The following is a 19,225-nucleotide window of genomic DNA, read 5'->3' as shown; positions in this document are numbered from 1 at the left end:
GATTCCAACACGCACGTTTGATGACATTGATCAACAACTTCCTTCCATCGATGTCTGTTGGAAAAATAAATATTTCATGAGTGATAAGCCTGGATAATTTCTAATCAAAGTTGATCTATTATTACTATACACTGCACTACTGTTACCATTATGAAAAATATATTGCAATTAATAAGTAGTTCCTAATTATCATAAATAATTAAATTAAGCCAACAAAGTAGTTCAAAATTGCCTTCAAGACCTTCTATATAGGTCTGTTGGTAGCTGACAATTTTAAGCTAATCAGCAAAATCGTTTATTATTGTCAAATCAAAATTCGAAAAGAAAATAGGGAAAACTTTTTTTTTGAATTAATTTTGCAAGAATTTAGTTAATAGCGTTTATTAGCCTTATAAAGAGAAACAAAAAAGTTCTAATATTTTCTTCGTACTTGCAAAGACAAAAAAGTTATGGAAAATAATATTCTCGAAAAAATAACTCGAGATAACTGGTTCATTTTAGTTAATACTATAAACATATACTTAATCAATTGTTTCAGAAATAGAAAATACTTTGTTATACTTATAGAATCAAACATTTTATGTACAAAATGCATCTTTTTGTGGTATTTCTTCGTTTGATGAGAAAAACAAAGAGACTAAAAAGAAAAAACAATTTAAAAATAATTCAGAAAATAACAGTCATTTTAGTTCAACATCAATTTTTACGAGTCAAATTTATATGCAAACGAATTTCCAGACAAATTTCTACAAAATGTATTTTTTAGCAAATCCAATATTTCATTGAGAGTTAATTTATATGCACCTCAAAAAACGAAATTGTAGTTTTCACAGATTTAATTTGTTGAATCCCACTTTTATCATTTTTTTTTATTCACTTTTGCAAGCCTTCCAGTACCTTTGAAAGAAAATCAGCTCCAACGCATGATTGATCCACCACCATGTTTAATGTTTGTTGTGATATGAGGAAAGAAGACCTCTCGAGATTTTCTCCAAACGAACTGGGTAGAGCTATGACCAAAAAGCTCAATTTTTGTTTCATCTAACCACAATACTGTTCACCAAAAGGTCATATCCTTCTCCAAATGTTCTTTGGCAAACTTTAATCTTGACTTAAGGTTTCGAGGTTTGAGTAATAGTGTCTTTTTTGAAAGTCTCTTATGATAGCCTTCTTTTTGACTCATTCTAAATACCGTTCTTCGTGAAACAACAATCCCATCACGATCTCTTCTCTAAATCATCTAAAATCACCAAAGTATATGTTATGGAGTTAATTTTGACTTTGCTGACCACTTTTCTTTGCAAGTGAGGAGATAGTTTTGATGGTCGTCCATTTCTTTTACAATTATAAACTTCTTCATATTCTCCGTATTTTTTGATTATAATGCGAACATTTGATTTAGGAACATCCAACTTTATATCCACTTCATTATTTAAAAAAATTTAAGTACTCTTCTCTCTGACTTGAGCACAATGTTCTTTGATCTTGGCCATACTAGACAATACTGAGATGGTATATCACATCTAAAAAGATTCTCAAGGTTTAAGTACTCAGATTAAAGAAGCTCTCGACTTTCCTACTCGAGTACTTGAGTAAAAGCACCTTAAAAGTGATATTCTTGACTCGGATATAAAAAATACAACAAATATCAAGAACTGAACATGAAAATAGCAGAAACTCTTGAGTATACAATTACTTTTGCACATACTAGGATTTAAATAAGGAAATAAATCTTGAGGAAAAGCTATCTAAAAATATAATTTTCATACGCATTAATTATTTCAGCCCAATATATCAGTTAGAATATTAAAATATCATAGGAAAAACAAAAAATATAAAGGGGTTCCAATACATATGTGCTTGGCTGTATATATAAATTAACTCTTATTAGCGGATTAAAGGAAGTTTTCCTGTATACAACTCTTCTCTTAATATCATATATGTATACAAATTGACGTATAAACGCACAATGGATATGGTAACCCAACTTAAAAGTTTCACTTAAAGTAGTAAGAATCTATGTTCCAAATCAGACTAACTACTTATTCTTATAATCATTCGTATAAAATAAACAATACAAATAATCTATAAAGTAAAATCATACATGGAAAGTGTACAAAATTATTAACAAAAAAATAATTCGATAACTCATACTTGCTTGTAGAGGTGGGAATTGGACTCAAGTCTATATTTTTAGATTCACGACTTGACTAGTTCACTCTTGCGACTCAAAAATAATTTCAACTTTTTCACTATATCAATATATTAAGAATTCTCTAGAGTAAATTTTATTTTTTTGAGAACTTGAAATGGACTCGATAAAAATATTCAAGGACTAGTACTGTAATCCCAGTTTTGTTATTGGGAACTTGAATAGAGTGACTATGGATGACTCACCATTAATAATACCTTTCAAATACTACTATGAAAAAATATTGAGGGCCAAGGCCTACTTGGTTATTATAGACCTGCGAACCAGGGAATGAGAAAAATATCAAAGAAACCTTCTACCATGTTTAAAATATAGTGCATATCTACTTACCTTGTAAACCTAAAAGCAAATATTGCCATATTTTAAATTGTGAATAATTCCCAAATTTCAAAAATGGTGCTTGTCTTATATGGGGATGAAGGAGCAAAATATATTATTTTTGTGAAATACATATTCAAAATGCAAAAAAAAACTCCTTAACCATCCGTACATTTATTGTTCTCTCTTTATTGGTCTAGGAAAGTTACATACGCAATAAATATACAAATAAACATTATAGTTTATAATTAAATCCCTAAACTAAAAAGACATGATTAATAAACCATACGTATAAAGCAAACATTAAAATAATCCTAAGAATTCATATTAAAATATTAACAATAAAAAATAAGCGCTAAACTAGCAATGCCAATAAAACAAAGGCAAATATTGAACTTTTGAGGGGCAGAACTTCTGAAACTGTCTATAGGTGCGTATGGGACGACGAAGAAACTTCCAATTATTATTCGAACTTGAATGTTAGTAGCGAATATCCCCCTCCCCTATATTTCCACGATAGACGATCCAGATCAGGGATTTTGATTGTCAATGCTGAATACCTTGCAGCGGTCCCAATAAAAATAGCTCTCAGTTCTTCTTTTCTGACTGATTCGCCCTCAATCAACATCCCAGTTATTCTACTTTTACAGCTTGAGGAGAAAACTCCAGGCACACATATTTTTTGGAGCATTAGTGACATTTGATGTGACCCCGAATAACACCAGAGGAGTTACGAACTTATCCCGTAGTACAGATATGTTCAGGGAAATAAATTCCTTGATAATGCAAAGAGCAGGGAAGTATTGCTGATTTAAATAATTTCCCACAATTTTTGTGAGAAGCATTAAAAAATAGACATCCTGTGGAGATTTGAAATTGCAAAGTAAAACTTTTTCCATCATTAATTTTCACAAGTGAGCTCTTAATTTTCTTTTTCCATGATATTGGTAGGTTTAAAACTATTAGAAAAAATTGTGTTTATGCATTTGCCGTGTGCATTCATCTACACTTCATAGCTGTGTTAAATATTTAAAATTAAACTGGTTTTAAGTGATTTTTACATTAACTGTTCGGTGTCAGTGTATCTCTAAGGATTCATTATGTTTTTGGGGGATCATGAAGACATCTTCCAGTTATCATTTCTGTTTAAATAGACAGTTTTGATATATTACATCTCATCATTCGTCATCTAAAAGGTGAGAGAAGAAGTTCATTAGATATTGATCTTCTTTTAATGAAATATCAACCAAAGACATATTTTACTCCATGACTTGAACGCTAAACGAGCGTGTGTATTCCACAAGGACTACGTGCTATTAATTTCCTTATTAGTTGTTATAGTATATTTTTGAATGCTAAGTCACTAATTTATCATCGTTTCATCATTTGCATCTATCCGGAATTAAAAATAATACATTTATTAGTATAATATTGTAGTTCGATTTGTTATTTTCTCCAATGATTAATATATTCAGCTAGGACGAAGTGTCTATTATCCTTTTTAGAGTTTAGGTGTTAATAAATCCTTCCCTTATTTTGTGATGAATGCCTATATTGTTACATTTGGGTATCGTTTAAACTTTAATCTCTGATAATAATGTAGTATTGACTTTTAAAAAACAGCGTTGCAGTAGGAACTTCAAACAAGATATAATTATTGTCCCCACTTTGTATTTCTTTAAGATGGCAAATCAATAAATATAAAAAATGCGGTAGTTTGTTCCCTTCACTTAACGGATAATGATTATAGACACCAAAGTTTAACTAACAACCAACCTTTCAAACATCGATTATTGAAGAAGTATGCTATTCCTTCCCATTCCGTGGTACCGGTTATTTCTCTAAAAAAAACCATTAAATGTAGAAAAACAGAAAAAACAACAGCAACTAACAGAAGAAAATCAGGAAATCAAAAAATTAAACATATGAACCAGGAATTAATAAATACGGATAATGTTTATACCTTGGATGACATAAAAGAAAAAATTAAAAAGTACAATATACCATTAAGTGTACTTTTTTTCCGAAGATACTTTATTAGCGTACTTCCTTATTGAGAAACCAAGTTTAGGTAATTCAATTATTTTTTTATATCTAATAGAAGCATAAATAGAAACATTTTTTAGGACCACCAACTATTGTCTTTAGTTTGGTCATAGACTCTAACCTAACATTTTAAATGTATCAAGAAAAGAAACTACTACCTTTACTTGTAGTGAGCTATATAGTGCCTTAAAAAAATCCATACCCCTTCCGAAGTATTAAAAATTTTAGCAATTCTGATGGGTCTTGAAACAAATTCCAATCAGGATGCAATTAAATACATTAAAAACAAGTTGAAGCTATTTTGAATATTCCTTCAGAGGTTGAAGATCACATTGCTTAATCAATCAGTTTTCTTATGGAACAGTCTTTTTGTTGTATTAAAACCTAACAGAGGAAAACACTATTCTCTTACTCTTTCACTGTTGCTTCGGTATGGGAAAATATTTCACTCCGCTGTATATAAATACATTTTTAAAGAAGGCCTTCTTAAATTATCAAGGGTACGTTATTTGAAGGATTTATTAAACCAGAATTAGAATCATATAAATATTTATTAACCAGATTCAAGTCAATATAAGAAAAAGATTATAAAGTATATATCCTCATTGATGAAGTGTATGTCATGCAAAAAAATTAATATTCAAAGTGGAAAAATACAGAGCTAGAAAACATGGAGCCTACAAAACATAGTTGTGTTTTTTAATTAATAATATTTCTGCCACATACAAGGATACCCCTGTAATTATACGTGCTTCAATCCTAACTTCTGATTTAATACATTTGTCATCTCTTTTTGTTCTGAAAATAGCATGTTCCATTGGATTCAACTTCGTAGCAGACATAACGGATGGGTACTTTTGCAATAAAAAATTCTTCAAAACAATATTGAAATGGTGACCGTTATATTGATAATCAATACTCCCTTAGAAATATAATTTATTTTCTATTTGATATGGTTCATATTTTTAAGAATATATATAATAATCTACTCAATCGCAAAATATTTGATTGTCCAACACTTAATGGAGCTTCAATCATATTCATAATTTATAGGAAAAAGAAAGGTTCTTCCCAGTGAAAAATGCACAAAAATTAACTGATAAAGTAATTAATCCACAGACCATTTAGTGAACTAATGTTAAATTATTAGGACGTATAAAAATATGAATTTAAAATGAGGAGAAACGGCAAACTTTTTGTCCTTGATGAGAGTTCTGGTGTTGCATAAATGTAAAAGATAAATTGGAAGCCTATCGTTTGAGAGATAATACAGTTGTTGATTTTAAGGATCGTGAAAACCTCATTTTCTTAGAACAATTTATCAACTAGATTTTTGAATGAGAGGACTTAAATAAATTAGGTTTAAGCAAGGAAATTTTTTACACTCTGAAACATTCGTTGGGTAGTGTGATTGAACTTTCAATATATTTATTAAAACTCAAAGGCATGGATTATGTTATCCTAGGAAATATTAATTATGATCCTATCGAAGCTTGCTCCTCAAAATATCGTCAGCTTAGAGAAGCAATTTATTATACTTCAATAAAGCAATTATTAGAAGCTAAAAAAAAAATTAGACTTTGGGTCCTTTTTTTGCTTTCTAAAATTTCCATAAAAGAACTAAAATGTTCCTCGATTAAAACTAAAGATCCGTGATCAATTTGAGCAAATTGTGAATCAAGCCCCTCCGAATATTGACATCAACAACACTATTTTCCACGATGTTAAAGGAATCGTCTTTTATATATCCAGATATATAGCAAGATTTATTATTAAAGTCACAAAATACGAAGAATGTTATAAGTTACTAAAGTCCAGTGATTTGCCACCTATTTCTGATCTACCCAATGAAGAGAGTGATTTAGTAGAGCTCAACCATTTAATAGAAATAGAATTTGTCAAACATGAATAATAGAGGTGGATTGGTTTCACCTTCTGATAAAGTATATCCATCTTGTGTTTTCGCTGTTAAACTATATATGGAAATTATGAATGCTGATGAAACAAGGGCATTATTTTTTTCTTTCAGTGAATCAAATGACTTATTTTCAAATATATATCTTATTCGAATCCAAGAACAAGTAGAGTTTAGTTCCATACTCACAATTCTCTGTGATGAGGGTCATTCCTTTGTCGATTTTTTTCGTCATATATCAAAAAAAGTTAATTAATGGAATGATGAAAAATTTTATATTTTATAATTCTAGACGAGTTGAGAGTCTTTCACATTGAGTCCTAATCGAATCCGAAATTTCTTTTTTCTAATCCAAATCGAGTCCTCCTGAAGTTTGAAGTCCTAATTTAATAAGAGTTAACTACAACCCCTGTTCGAGGTTCCAATTCTGATAAGTGAGTAGTTATAATTATAATTAATTGATGACCAAATAAACTGACTAATATTTTCTTTACTTCACTTCTATGTATTGAATGTAACTAAAGAAAACAGCACGCACTTTTAATAAGTTGTGTGAGCCATTCAAGTCCTGTAGTAAAAAATGTATTTGGTATGAATACTTTACTCGGAGCAGCTAAAAAAGAAGAACTGAAAGATGAATGAAAGGAAAACTATTGACTGGAACAAGAGGTTTAGATTTTCATGATTGAAGATAAGTATTTTTGCGTAGAAAGACAAGTTGATGTATACGATATGGCTATTCTTTTTGGTTTTAAAAAACATGAAATTGCGGGAGCAAATCCAAAGTTTGGAATGAATAAAGTTGGATACTATTCAAAGTTTCCTATTGATATAAGGGCAAGAATTGAAGACCTCAAGAAAATACATACACATAGAGTTAAAAATATTGAAGGAAACTTTGTCAATGTAAAACTAAGATGAAAAGGAATTGACAAACTTAGCATTAATAAGAAAAAATAAGTCACACTCATAATGGTCAACACCTTTAAAAGGGTAAATGAAGTTAGAGCGGTGGAATGGTTCAAGCAATTTGGAGATGTGGATGAGCATTATCCAAAAAGTGATCCATTATATGAAGAGGCTGAACTTAAGTACAAGAATTATAAGGATGTATGGAGAGATGGGGACTCCGTTGCAGAAGTTGTTACAGATACTGTTAATATACCACAGATAGATCCTTTGGATGGTTAGTTTATGAGATTTAAATTTAAAGGCGCCAAGCTGCAGTGTCAAAACTGTTTTGGTCTTGGACACACAAAACATGCTATTAATAATGCGAGATTGAATATTGAGGAATATGCCAACATATTAAAGCAAACTATTACTCGATTATTTTCAAGTGATAGTAAAGAAACTAACTCTCTGTCAAATCCATCTGGCTTGAAGTAATCTTGATCAGTATCTCCTTTGTTACGTTCTGAAGGAACGTTGCTATTTTTCTCAATTTCCATCACTTCACAATTTGATTGTCCATTAAGGTACACATCAATATATTCAATAATAATGTTTACCTCAGTCTTGTCAAGGATTTCATCAGAAGTTTCAACAGCCGATCTAACTACATCGACAATATCTGATGAGATCTCACTTGATTCTGTCGTATTAAAAGCGCCGGAGATACTTGATTCTTGAAGAGCTTCTCTGTTTAAACAAGAGATGGATTTGACCAGAGAATACTATATTACATGGAATCCACTGCTTTTTTTTTTTTCTCTTTTTTTTTTTTTTTTTTTTGACATACTAAAGGAAGAACATTGAGAAAAAGGGAATTAAACAAAAGAAGGACCTCAACATTATTTCTTTTGGTTCTTTGTTCTGTTTAATGAAATACAATACAACTTATATTAATTTTCAAAATAATTTATTTAATATCAATAATTAAATTATTAGTTAGAACTAAGTTTTTTACTCATTTTTAAAGAGCTACACATTTTAGATAAATTATTTATTTTTCTGTTTGAGTGAATTTTACTATTGGAATCAGAGGCAAAGTTTTTGGAAAATATATTGAAAAAAATGGTACATATGTTAATAAAATTTGAACTTAAAGAATGGCCTTGGTCACATGAATCACAGAACCAAGTCAAGTCAGAAGAAAGAAATAGTTCTTTATCAGCCCTCACAAAAACTGATCTGGGATGAGACATATCAATTAAAGAACTAAATATTTCTTCATTGTTAAAGCTGTAATCGAGTATTTGTGTCACATGGCTTTTTAAGGCCCCCTCTATCAATTTTATTTAAAAAATCATCTTCTGCATCGGAATCAGATTATTCAAACTCGATGCTTCCCGGCGAAGATAAAAATTTCTGACTTTAAAGAGATTTTTTCTTCAATATGGCACGAATTGCATATCCACTGAGGTAATAAACGATACAATTGCGGCTTGATCGTAGATTTAAGTCAAAAAACAATCTGAAAGAATTGAAGTTAAAAATTTTAACATCGTGATCAATTTCCTCAATTTTTTCATTAGTTTCTGACGAGAAAATTTCCTTCATCTGGGATATAGCTGTAATTAACACCCGAAGAAGCAGAAACAGATTAATCTTTTTTTTTCCGCTTCAGGAACTGTCGGCAGCTAAGATGGTAATTGCCACCTCCAAGTTGCGGATACCACCCTAATCGACGCTCTATAGGATCATAATTGATTTTTCGAAGTAGAAGAAATTCAGCTTTTCCTGCATTCAAAGGGTATTCAGCCAGGCCCAATGATGTTTTATGTGCTGCATAAAAGGTTTCCAGCCTGAATCCCTTTAAATCAGTAGCCTTGCAATTGATTTCCTATTTCTTAAGCCATTCCACAAATGAAATTAAAAAGCCTATTTACTCTCTTTCATTTACTGAAATGGGCTTTAAAGAAGAATCCTTTTGGGATAAATGGAAAGAAGTCGAACAAACATTGACACAATCCCAGAAATTTTTTAATATCTTCAAGACTTTTGCAGTATCTCTAAAGGCTAATATTCTTCTTCCTGTTTTGTGTAATATTGCACTGCATTAATTGTTGATTCGAGGAAAAATCTTACACACAAATTGACGTTACATTTTTCAATGGGTTGTGGAGCAATAACTTTATTCCATAATTTATTTGCATATTTCAAGCCAATGCAAGTCTCCTTCTCATACATTTTCTTGCAACTGTTCCTTACTACTCTCTCACATGTATCATCAGGGCGAAGAAAACGTGCCTTTTTTCATGGGTTTCTAATAACGAAGGTACTGTTGTGTGGAATTATGATTTGGAAAATAAATGTATATCTTACCGTTTTTGCGGTTTCTCGTGCCCCTCTCGTTATTTATGGCAAGTAATCCACCACTCCAAAACCTCCCATCACATCAGCAACTTAAAAGTCTTCATGAAACACAAGATTCAAGGAGATGAAGGAGAATTAAACGGTTCATCATTCAATTTGAACGTAGAAAAGTTATTTGTGTCGTGTAACATCCCTTCAAATGTTCTGGATCATCCCAATTTCTCCAAGTTTACTGAAAAGTATACTGGAAAAACTTCTCCAGGTCGATGGGTCGTTTACAACTTAGTTGGGGAAGTATGTCAAGGAGTTTTGAATAGAATAAAGGAAGAAGTGGAAGAGAAGGATATTTTTATTGCACTAAATGGGACAAGAGATCATCAAGGGAGGTATATGATGGCAATTTTGATTGGCCCTTTGGACGGACATTTCTGTAGGAGACCTTACCGTATTGACTTGATTGAGATTGAGATTGCAAACGCAAACAATGTAAAGAAAATCGTCATCAGTTCAGTTTATAAGTTATTGGGAGAACTGATACCGCCTCCTATTGTCTCAAAGCAGGAGAAAATCTTCGAAAAAATAATCCAGAAATTGATTCACATTACATGTATTGCTCATAAATACATAGAGTTGCAGATATGGTTCAACAAAGGTTTACTCTAACGAACGAACTTATTCCCAATGTGAAGAAGATGTTTTTGAATTCTGGAAGAAGAATGAGAGTATGTACTGCTTCTTACAAAATTCCCCTTCCTCCATCACCAATTATAGCGAGATAATGAACTTGGTTAAAAGCAGTGGAGTACTACTACCATCACTTTGACGTCTTCAGAGAATATTTAAACAGCCTTGATGAAGATTTGGCACCAACCAGTAGAGCACAAGAAGTAAATAATAATGATTCCTTAAGAGAAGAAGTCGTATTTATACAGGAAAATTTTCGTCAAATACCTTTGACAATAACTGCACATGAGGAAAAATTGCCTCTTCTTACCAGCCTAACCATAGTAGAAAATCAGACTCAAGATTTGAAGGAAGTGTCATTCAAGACCAAGTTAAAAGAAGTGCTTCAAAAGAGTCCTGGTTATACAAAACTAAAGTACTCTCAACAAGTGATAACCTTGTAGACAAAAATAATCCCAATTGTCAATTGGGAAGCTGAGAGAGTCTTTACTAAGATGAATATCATCAATACAAAAGGAGGTCAAAACTAAGTACTAAGAAATTGAGAGAATTGTTGATCACGAAATGGAATGAATGTTTTGTTATCATTTAATTTGTCAACACGTAAATATTAACAATATTTTTTAAATAATTTGTTACTTTATTGCCTCATTTCTATTCTTTAGATTTCGTGCCAAAGTTATCTATTCATCCTCAGCTTCTTCCTCGCGAAGTATAAGTATTTCGACCAAATTTAAGGCTATTTCTAACTTAGAATTAGATTTTCGTGAAAGATTTTTCTTTATCTAAATGGTTTTACAACCCCATGTATGATATGAACATCTACAGCCTCATGTAAAAATTACTATAGTTTGCATTTAATTTACACACATGCTATTTACGATTTGTTATATCCACCTTGTACATATATTGATATTCGTAACCAAAGTTTTTGTATATTATGACAATTAATATTTAATACTATTTGTATCATACAATAAATTATAACTAACATTACGACATTTTCATAATAATATTACTTTGATTAAATAGTACCAAGTAAAGCTATATTTTGGTGAAGGAAAGCTTCTATATGTAGTAAATTTTCAGATAAGTTGTAATGTTACAAAAATCCTAATTGAAATATCTTATATGTATGTTCGAAATTACCTATCGGCCATCAAGTATGGTTTATGAATAAAGGTTTGTTTATGTCCGAAAGAAAACAGAGGAACCAGATAGTTAAAGTTGTATTTACGGGCGCACTTGCGCAAAACACGATTCCCACAACTCTAGTCATGATTCCATGCCCATGGATACCAAATCAATAAAAAAGGGAATTTTTCATAACATTCACGATTTGGCTCACCCCCATTTGGCTGATCTACATTCAAATTAGTAAAAGATAGATTTATATAAACTTTCATTTCAAAAGATATTAAATAATGGTCTAGAACGTCTACCGAATGTCAAATGTCAAAGATAAACTGCCACATTAACACGGGATATGGATCATTTAAAACTCATCAATCACGATTCGCTCATATTTTTGAAGATGTAGTTGGTCCTCCACCAAATTCAGAGAGACACAAAAATTTGTTCTCCATGAATTATCGATAATCTCGTTTTTTCGAAGACATCCCCATTGTAGATGCTAATGCAAATGCTTGCACGTTCCCTTTACAAAGGGGACGGATCTCAAGGTTTGGCATTCCTTAGCACATTACATGAGACAGAGGGTCACATCAGGTCTTTCGGAATATCTAGGAAAGCTCCTTGACATATCAAATCACCACACAACAGTCTAACATCCAGAAGCGAACTGAGCCGTTGAACAATATCTTAGGACTTTCAAGCCCACATTATTGTGTATATGTGCCAATGTCAATTGGTACATTGAATTACCTTGTGTACTATTATGTTTGAAACCAAAAGAAGCCATTGATGTATCCCACCTTGGAAATACTCCATGGACCTCTTGTTGTTCTGCGTGAATTTTTCCCAAGTAACAATACTGCAGACGACTTGACTACTAATAGAAAAGCTGACACCTTGTCGCCAGAAATACAAGTCATCTCACAAAGAAATTATTCCCAAAACCTTGTCTAAGTCTGAGTAAGTATTCATCCGTAGAGATTCACACAAACCCCTTCCCTTTTCGTCCTCCTTATACAGGTTCTTATAATGTAATGAAAAAGCCTTCCTCGTCCAAAAAATATATCAACAACACCGGATTTCAGACAATCGTTTGAAGCCTGCGTAGTTACAAAGGAATGACAAGCTAACAAGCCATAAACCGATATGAAAAAACATCCTTCCCACACGACACAGTTTCCTGGGGGAGAAAGTTTGGGGGAGCGATTCCCTCGGTGAACTCCCTCTTCCAATGCGTACGCTTTACCCACGTTAAGTGCCCCATTTTTATCTTTAAGTCTATGTATTCCTCTTTTGTTTAAGTAAGTAATATCTAGACTGCCGAGGTCCACTTACTACACTCGTGTAGCTCCAGTGAAGAAAAATCATATACGCACTTATTCTGACGTAGTGTTATTCGTGTAACTAACTGTTACAGCCGAATAGCATCGTCTCAACGAAAAATGCCCCCCTTCATTCCAGGGACCTTATTTAAGACAATTAAAAAAGGTATATTCGACCTGAAAGAGAAAAACTATTTAGCAGTTGATTACTATCTTTCTGGCTGTTTGAAAGTATCAAGAGGGAAGACAGGATGCGAGATGCGTGGAACAACGGTTCTAGTAGCTTCCTCAGGAGATCGTTTGTCACATTTGAAGTACCTACAGAACAAAGATGTCCGACCTGTTTGACAACAACGCTTTTGCGGCTACAGAAGATATCCTGATAACAAGAAGTATGAAATGACAAGGGCGACAACAAAAAGCATAGATATTGAGTCTTTATCCCAAACCAAGAAGTAACACACCAAAAAATAATGGGACAAAAGTAGATTAGGTATCAAATGTCAAGATCACGTGAAGCTCGATAGATCTGGCAGGCTGACATTGCCCAAAAGAGAGTTGTTAAGAAAATTTACAAAACCATCACTTATGCACGTCCCTAAGGTATAGGAATACCTTCCCCAAACAAAATTCTTAGACAAAATGATCACAATACTCAGGATAATCAACCTACGAGCGACATGTTAACGGATCTATAGATCAGAAAAACATCGTGGAATCCGACAAATATATCAAACTTGTCTATAAATGTATCGGAGCCGTCAGAGGCCAGCCTTTGTAAACCAATAACAAATCCAACCTCACCAAGCAGGTTAATGACTTCAACCTTACCGAGAAGGTCATCCAGAACAAAAAAAGAAAAGAGAATTTTATGATTTATCTTTAAATGAATACGTCACTCTATTACATTAATAGTCATCGCGCTATAGATTGAAAAGCAATGTGTAATTAATTTAAAAAGAAACATACAGTAAAAAAATTTTGGTGCCAGCTTACGATTTTTATCTTGAAAGAAGGAAAAATTGCTTAAAAATACACACGATTTACTTTACTACCTTTAACTAAAGACGGATCTGTATGAAGAAAAAACAATGTATAGCGATTAAAAAAGGAAAAACAGTTGATGTATGTGCTCTTTCTTCTTCTTTTGTTCATTATTTAATAAGTAAGGGTGATAATTTTGGTAAGAATAGAAAAGCGTGCGAGGAGGAAGGAATAAATACACATGCCATCATTGTTTAAATAGTATACATCTTCTTGTATCAAGAACGTTATCATTCCCGCCTATATTATTCAATATTAATTGATGATAGTCGATAAGAACTGAATAAAATGCCTAAAATAACATCGCCTTTTGCCTGAATTTCTGAAAATGGAGGCCCAGGAATTTGGAAATACTTACCGGCCGAGAAACAGATGGCTTGTCGGATTTGTCGATATAAATGTGTTTTTAGTCCCCGTTTAGAATTAAACTATTCATAATAATCTCAATCAAATTTCTGGGGCCATCACAGATTTAGAAGGACGATTACCCTTACTTGACAGCATTACCATCGTTGAACTGCTACGAAATGATATTAAGCTAGAGCCATTCCGATCTAAATTGACCAATTTCCTATCAGAAAATCCAGCTTACAATGAATTGCAATACCTAGCCTGTGTTGAAGATTCAATTTACAGAAATACCTCCATTGTAAATTGTGAAGTAGAGAGAATGTTTAGCATGTTTAGAGTCATCCACACCAAATTACGATCAAAGTTATCAGTAAAAAGTATAAAATATTTACTGATTTCGAAATGGAACTCTGAATTTTGTACTATTTAACAGTAAGTATTCATTTTTTTAAATATAATCATAAAATGTGATTCTATTTTATCTAAAAAAAATAAAAAATTGTGATACACAACTCATAAAAGGTAAAAACAACAGCTTAAATGGTCACAACAACGGGGGTAGTAGCTTTGGATGGTTCGTAACTAGTTTGTCTGACACTAATTTTTTTTCACTTAAAGGCTTGGGTATGATCATTTGGTTTTCCAATATTACATAGTCAATAAATATTACTTTTTTTTCACTTAAGGATTAGCTATGGTTGATTAGCTCCAAGAAATGGTGTTCAGAAAACTCATAAAAAGGCAAAAACAACAGCTTAAATGGTCACAACAACGGGGGTAGTTGCATTGGGTATAGCATTATAATTAGCAATTGTGTGTATCCTTCATGATAATAGAATGTTGTTATACAAGCATAGATAACCGGGGGGAAATCTTTTTTTTTAATGCTCTTAATCAGGAGTAATATCGTCGGACATTACTACATAATTAGCTTTTGCTCTAAATCTTTACGTTGTCATGTTAGAAAACTGCATTAAGTCAAGAATGGTTGCCTGAATTGTCTTATCAGTTATAAAGGAGTCTTATTTTTATATCTAAGATAAGTAATTAAGGTTTAAAATTTGACAAAATTCTCTTACTTTGTCGTTTTATTAGTTATTTTGCTGAGAATATGGTCCATAATGAATTACAATTTACGACGTTTTTAAATCTAGTGTAACGGATAAAAACCGTCAAAGTCAATTATACGTAGTATATCTTTATTAAACATTTTGCTAATAATATTTTCGTTATACCCTCAAAAATAATAATAAAGCAGGCAACTAATAAATACTGATGTGATTCTCACTGATAATCACATCAGTATTTTAACATTTTTATACATAACTTGATTGTGAGTGATGCTTCTAAATAAATAAGACAGTTTTTTAGGCAAGAGTTCCATCGCCAACATGACCCGTCTAAGAGATATAATGTCATATGAGCTGTGAGAAGAAGAAAGGAATAGAAAAAGAGATTATAAATTTGATCATAGAGCATTTACATATTGAGTTCTAGTAAGACGATATTGTAACTAATGTTGATAGTGGCTCCCTCGTGCATCCAGTTTGTATAACTAATCTTATGAACAATAACAATGCTGATATATAGTATGACTTAAAAGGATATATATTGCAAATTTCTATGACATAATTTTAATATGTGACAACAGTTACGAATGCTTTATAATTTTTAGTTTCTTTTGGCTCTTTTTGATAGCTCGTTATTTAGCTCGTTATTTATCTATTTGACGTTATAGTGCAGCAAAGTACAGACAATATGTAGAGCTAACTTTTTACGAACGTAGTATTGGCAAAATGTTGGAGGCCATATATACTCAAGAATAGGGATTTTTAGGAACTTTACAATCCTAATGCATGATAAGTGACGGGAGAAGCAGAAGTTTCTCAAAAGTAAAATATTCTTAACATCTCAGGTCCTGCACGAAAAAGGGTTGATAAGTCTGTATCTTATCTTTTCAGCCACAATATCATTTCACTGGTTTTAATCTCGGTTGTAAACACAGTTAGCTTTGTGTTTAGGTAACTGGATGTCTCACAAGCAGCAATATACAATTTGATAAGTTCTTGAACAATATCAAACAAAATAGATAGATATATTGTCTGAGTTTTAGTATTCGAGAAAGTTCTTCAGATTTACCGGATGTAGAGACAATCCCTATATCTTCTTATAGGTATATATTATAATCATACCTTTCAAGTTACTTTTGGGGGAAGGATTTGGTACATCGAACATAATGGGAATTGCATTACATATCATTCTTTTTTTTCTGAGCAATATTCATGAACATGTAGTCCTCAAAATGCTTTTCACAAAGTCTAATACTAACGCAGTATGACACAATCGACCTTACCTTAAATCGTCTCAACAAGAATCCCGAATCCATCTTTTGTAGATATCCTGGTTAAGGAGAAATCTAAAGAAATGCAGACTGTTGGATTTCCAATTGTTGGAACAATTCATTGCAGCACAATAAGTCCAATGAATCAAATATTTAATAGTTAAAACAATGGATTGATCATGTATGGATTTTTTTTTTTTTAATATAATTTTAGATCTTTAAGTTTTATTTATTCTTGTAGCATATTTACTTCAATTCTTTTCTCAAGTATTGGCTCAGAATTACTCTATTGTTAAAGTGACATTGTCAGCGTAGTTATATATCACGCGACTTGATCATGCTAGCTTTATACAAATCCACCAAATTTTCTTAAAACACCCCTGATCAGGTCATCGACTACAGTGGGGCTGAAGGACAGCCCTGCTTACAACTTCTCCTCAGCGTAATTGGTTCACTTTCTCCTCCTTTAATTGTTATATTTGATGTTCCATTATACCTATAATAATGGCCGTACTGGATTAAAAAACTTCTTGGGAAGGAGCTTTTTAACAGCTCTTAATATTTGTTCGAGTGTCATAGAATTGTCACTTTAGGGAAGTCGATCGCAAATTAAAGCTCCAAATTTTGGCCTTTCTGCAACCGAATACAAGCACGAATATTTCGAGAGACATAAAATATTTTCCTCTTCTTTAAAAATCCCTTCTGTTGAACCCCAACCCTTTTAATGAGAATTTCCTCCACTTGTTCATGTATAAGCCAGTAAAGAAATTAATAATTTTATATTTTCAATATTAGGGAAAAAAAGTCCGGTGGGTTTAAATCTGGTGAGGAAGGGGCCATAACTCTTTGAATCAGAATCAAGCCATGTTATCTGTCATGTTATGTTAACTTTTTGGCACTTGGTGGACGTGTGAGAGGGGGTGTCGTCCTGAATCCACACGTAGTTACCCTCCGGATAGTTGGTCTTCAGCGATGACAAGATGGTGTACCTAAGTACCTTATAGTAGGTGTCTTCGCCGACTTTCTCTCTAGCCTTGAAAAAGAACGAAGGCATCTTCTTTCCATCACAGGCCACAACGCCTAGCACCATTGTTTGGGCCAGATATTTGGTGTGGTATACCCATTGTTCTTCTTTTTATGTTTCTGCAAGACAGTGGTCGTTCCGGTGGTTGTGGAATAGATCAAGTGTGAAAATAATCTTGTCCGAGAAAATTGTCATATCGACCTATTTGCCTTGATCCATGTGAGGATTTTCTTACTCCTTTCGATCCTCCTGGCTTTCATGCTCTCTGTCTGAAGGTCACATGGGGTCTTTGTGAAAGAAACGAATCCCAAGTTGTGATATTTAGCCTTCCTCATGGTCCTAGGAGCCACAGAGAAGTCATCGGCGAGGCAATTCATCTACTTTATATTCTTCCCCAAACATAGCAAGTACTTCGTATCCCTCTTTAAATTATGCCCTCCACTTCCTGGATAGGACTTCTCCATTTTTTTCATCTTGGCCAAGTTAAAAACCAGACTCCCAGAACATTTTACTATTTCTGTAATCTATCTCATATCTACTCTCAAAGATCTGAGATTTGCTACCTTCTTGCTTGTTGTTCGCTCATAATGATGAAACGATTAAATGATTAGTATATTTAGTTTTTGTAAAAAGTACGAATCAAGAAATAATCACTAAACCTTTTGATAGTAATGAGAAAATAACCATTAATTAATAGTCCATGTTTTGTTACCCTATCCTGTAAATTTCAGGAACTTAATTGCTATCATAAAAGTTATCAAAATTCAAATACTCCTATACGAACGAAAAAATGACCGCCGCTCATTTTTAAGAGAGCTGGAGCGAGCTCATTGCTTTAAAAAACGAGCAAGAGCGAAAGCGTGATCACAAAACTAGTAACTGAGTAGGAGCTGGAGTGTGCTCAAGATTTCTTGAGCGGACTAATGCTCTGGAATTTGGTATCGCAGTCTATTTTTTATTTTGCACTATTTTTCTTTAAACAAGAAAATAACCATCAAACGTCCGAAAAAAGTCCTTTATGGACGCGTTTTGATTTGAAAATCTGTAAAATGTCGACAAAATGAAATTTTAATGTTGTTTCTTTAAAATTATAGCTTTGAATCAAGTTAAAAGATTTGCATATTATTAAGTATTGTATATGAAATTTATATTTTTCAACAATGTTTCTTTTAATTTTTATTATTTAACTCTTGTTTTTTGATACAAAGTGTCTACTATATTATTATCAAATATACTTTCGTAGTTCATTTATGTCAAATAAGACACCTCATAATACGTATTTATAATTTTGGACTAGGAAAACTGTCTTATGTAACTCTTAATACGACTTTTAAATGTAGTATCAATATCTTTATTTTTAGCACTATTATTGAAAGTTTATTTACATAAATAATAACATTTCAATTAACTTTAAACCCTTCGTAATAGACATAAACAAGTCTGTACTTTTATCAAACTAACGGCTCCGGTTCCTGAATTACTGGAACCGAAACTGAAAAAGTTGAAATGAGACTGAAACTGCTTATCGGTCTTGGTTCTTATGCTTATTTACATTTGTTCTATTTTTTGGTATATT

The 19,225-nt window shown here is 32.3% G+C and overlaps 1 protein-coding gene across 3 annotated transcripts in view; it reads right to left on the bottom strand.

The window, feature by feature from the left end:
* Window positions 1-16,700, bottom strand: part of LOC139905386 (uncharacterized) — a 265,458-nt gene extending 248,758 nt beyond the window's left edge. For all 3 annotated transcript variants that reach the window (XM_071888435.1, XM_071888431.1, XM_071888434.1), the window contains exon 1: window positions 16,638-16,700. The gene's annotated coding sequence lies outside the window, so the exon portion shown is untranslated. The remainder of the gene's footprint in view (window positions 1-16,637) is intronic.
* Window positions 16,701-19,225: the final 2,525 nt, after the last annotated feature.

The sequence above is a fragment of the Lepeophtheirus salmonis genome, chromosome 5 (assembly GCF_016086655.4).
Source record: "Lepeophtheirus salmonis chromosome 5, UVic_Lsal_1.4, whole genome shotgun sequence".
NCBI classification, from domain to species: domain Eukaryota; kingdom Metazoa; phylum Arthropoda; class Copepoda; order Siphonostomatoida; family Caligidae; genus Lepeophtheirus; species Lepeophtheirus salmonis.
The sequence above is the reverse complement of the archived record's forward strand: the minus strand, read 5'-3'. Positions and strand labels throughout refer to the sequence as shown.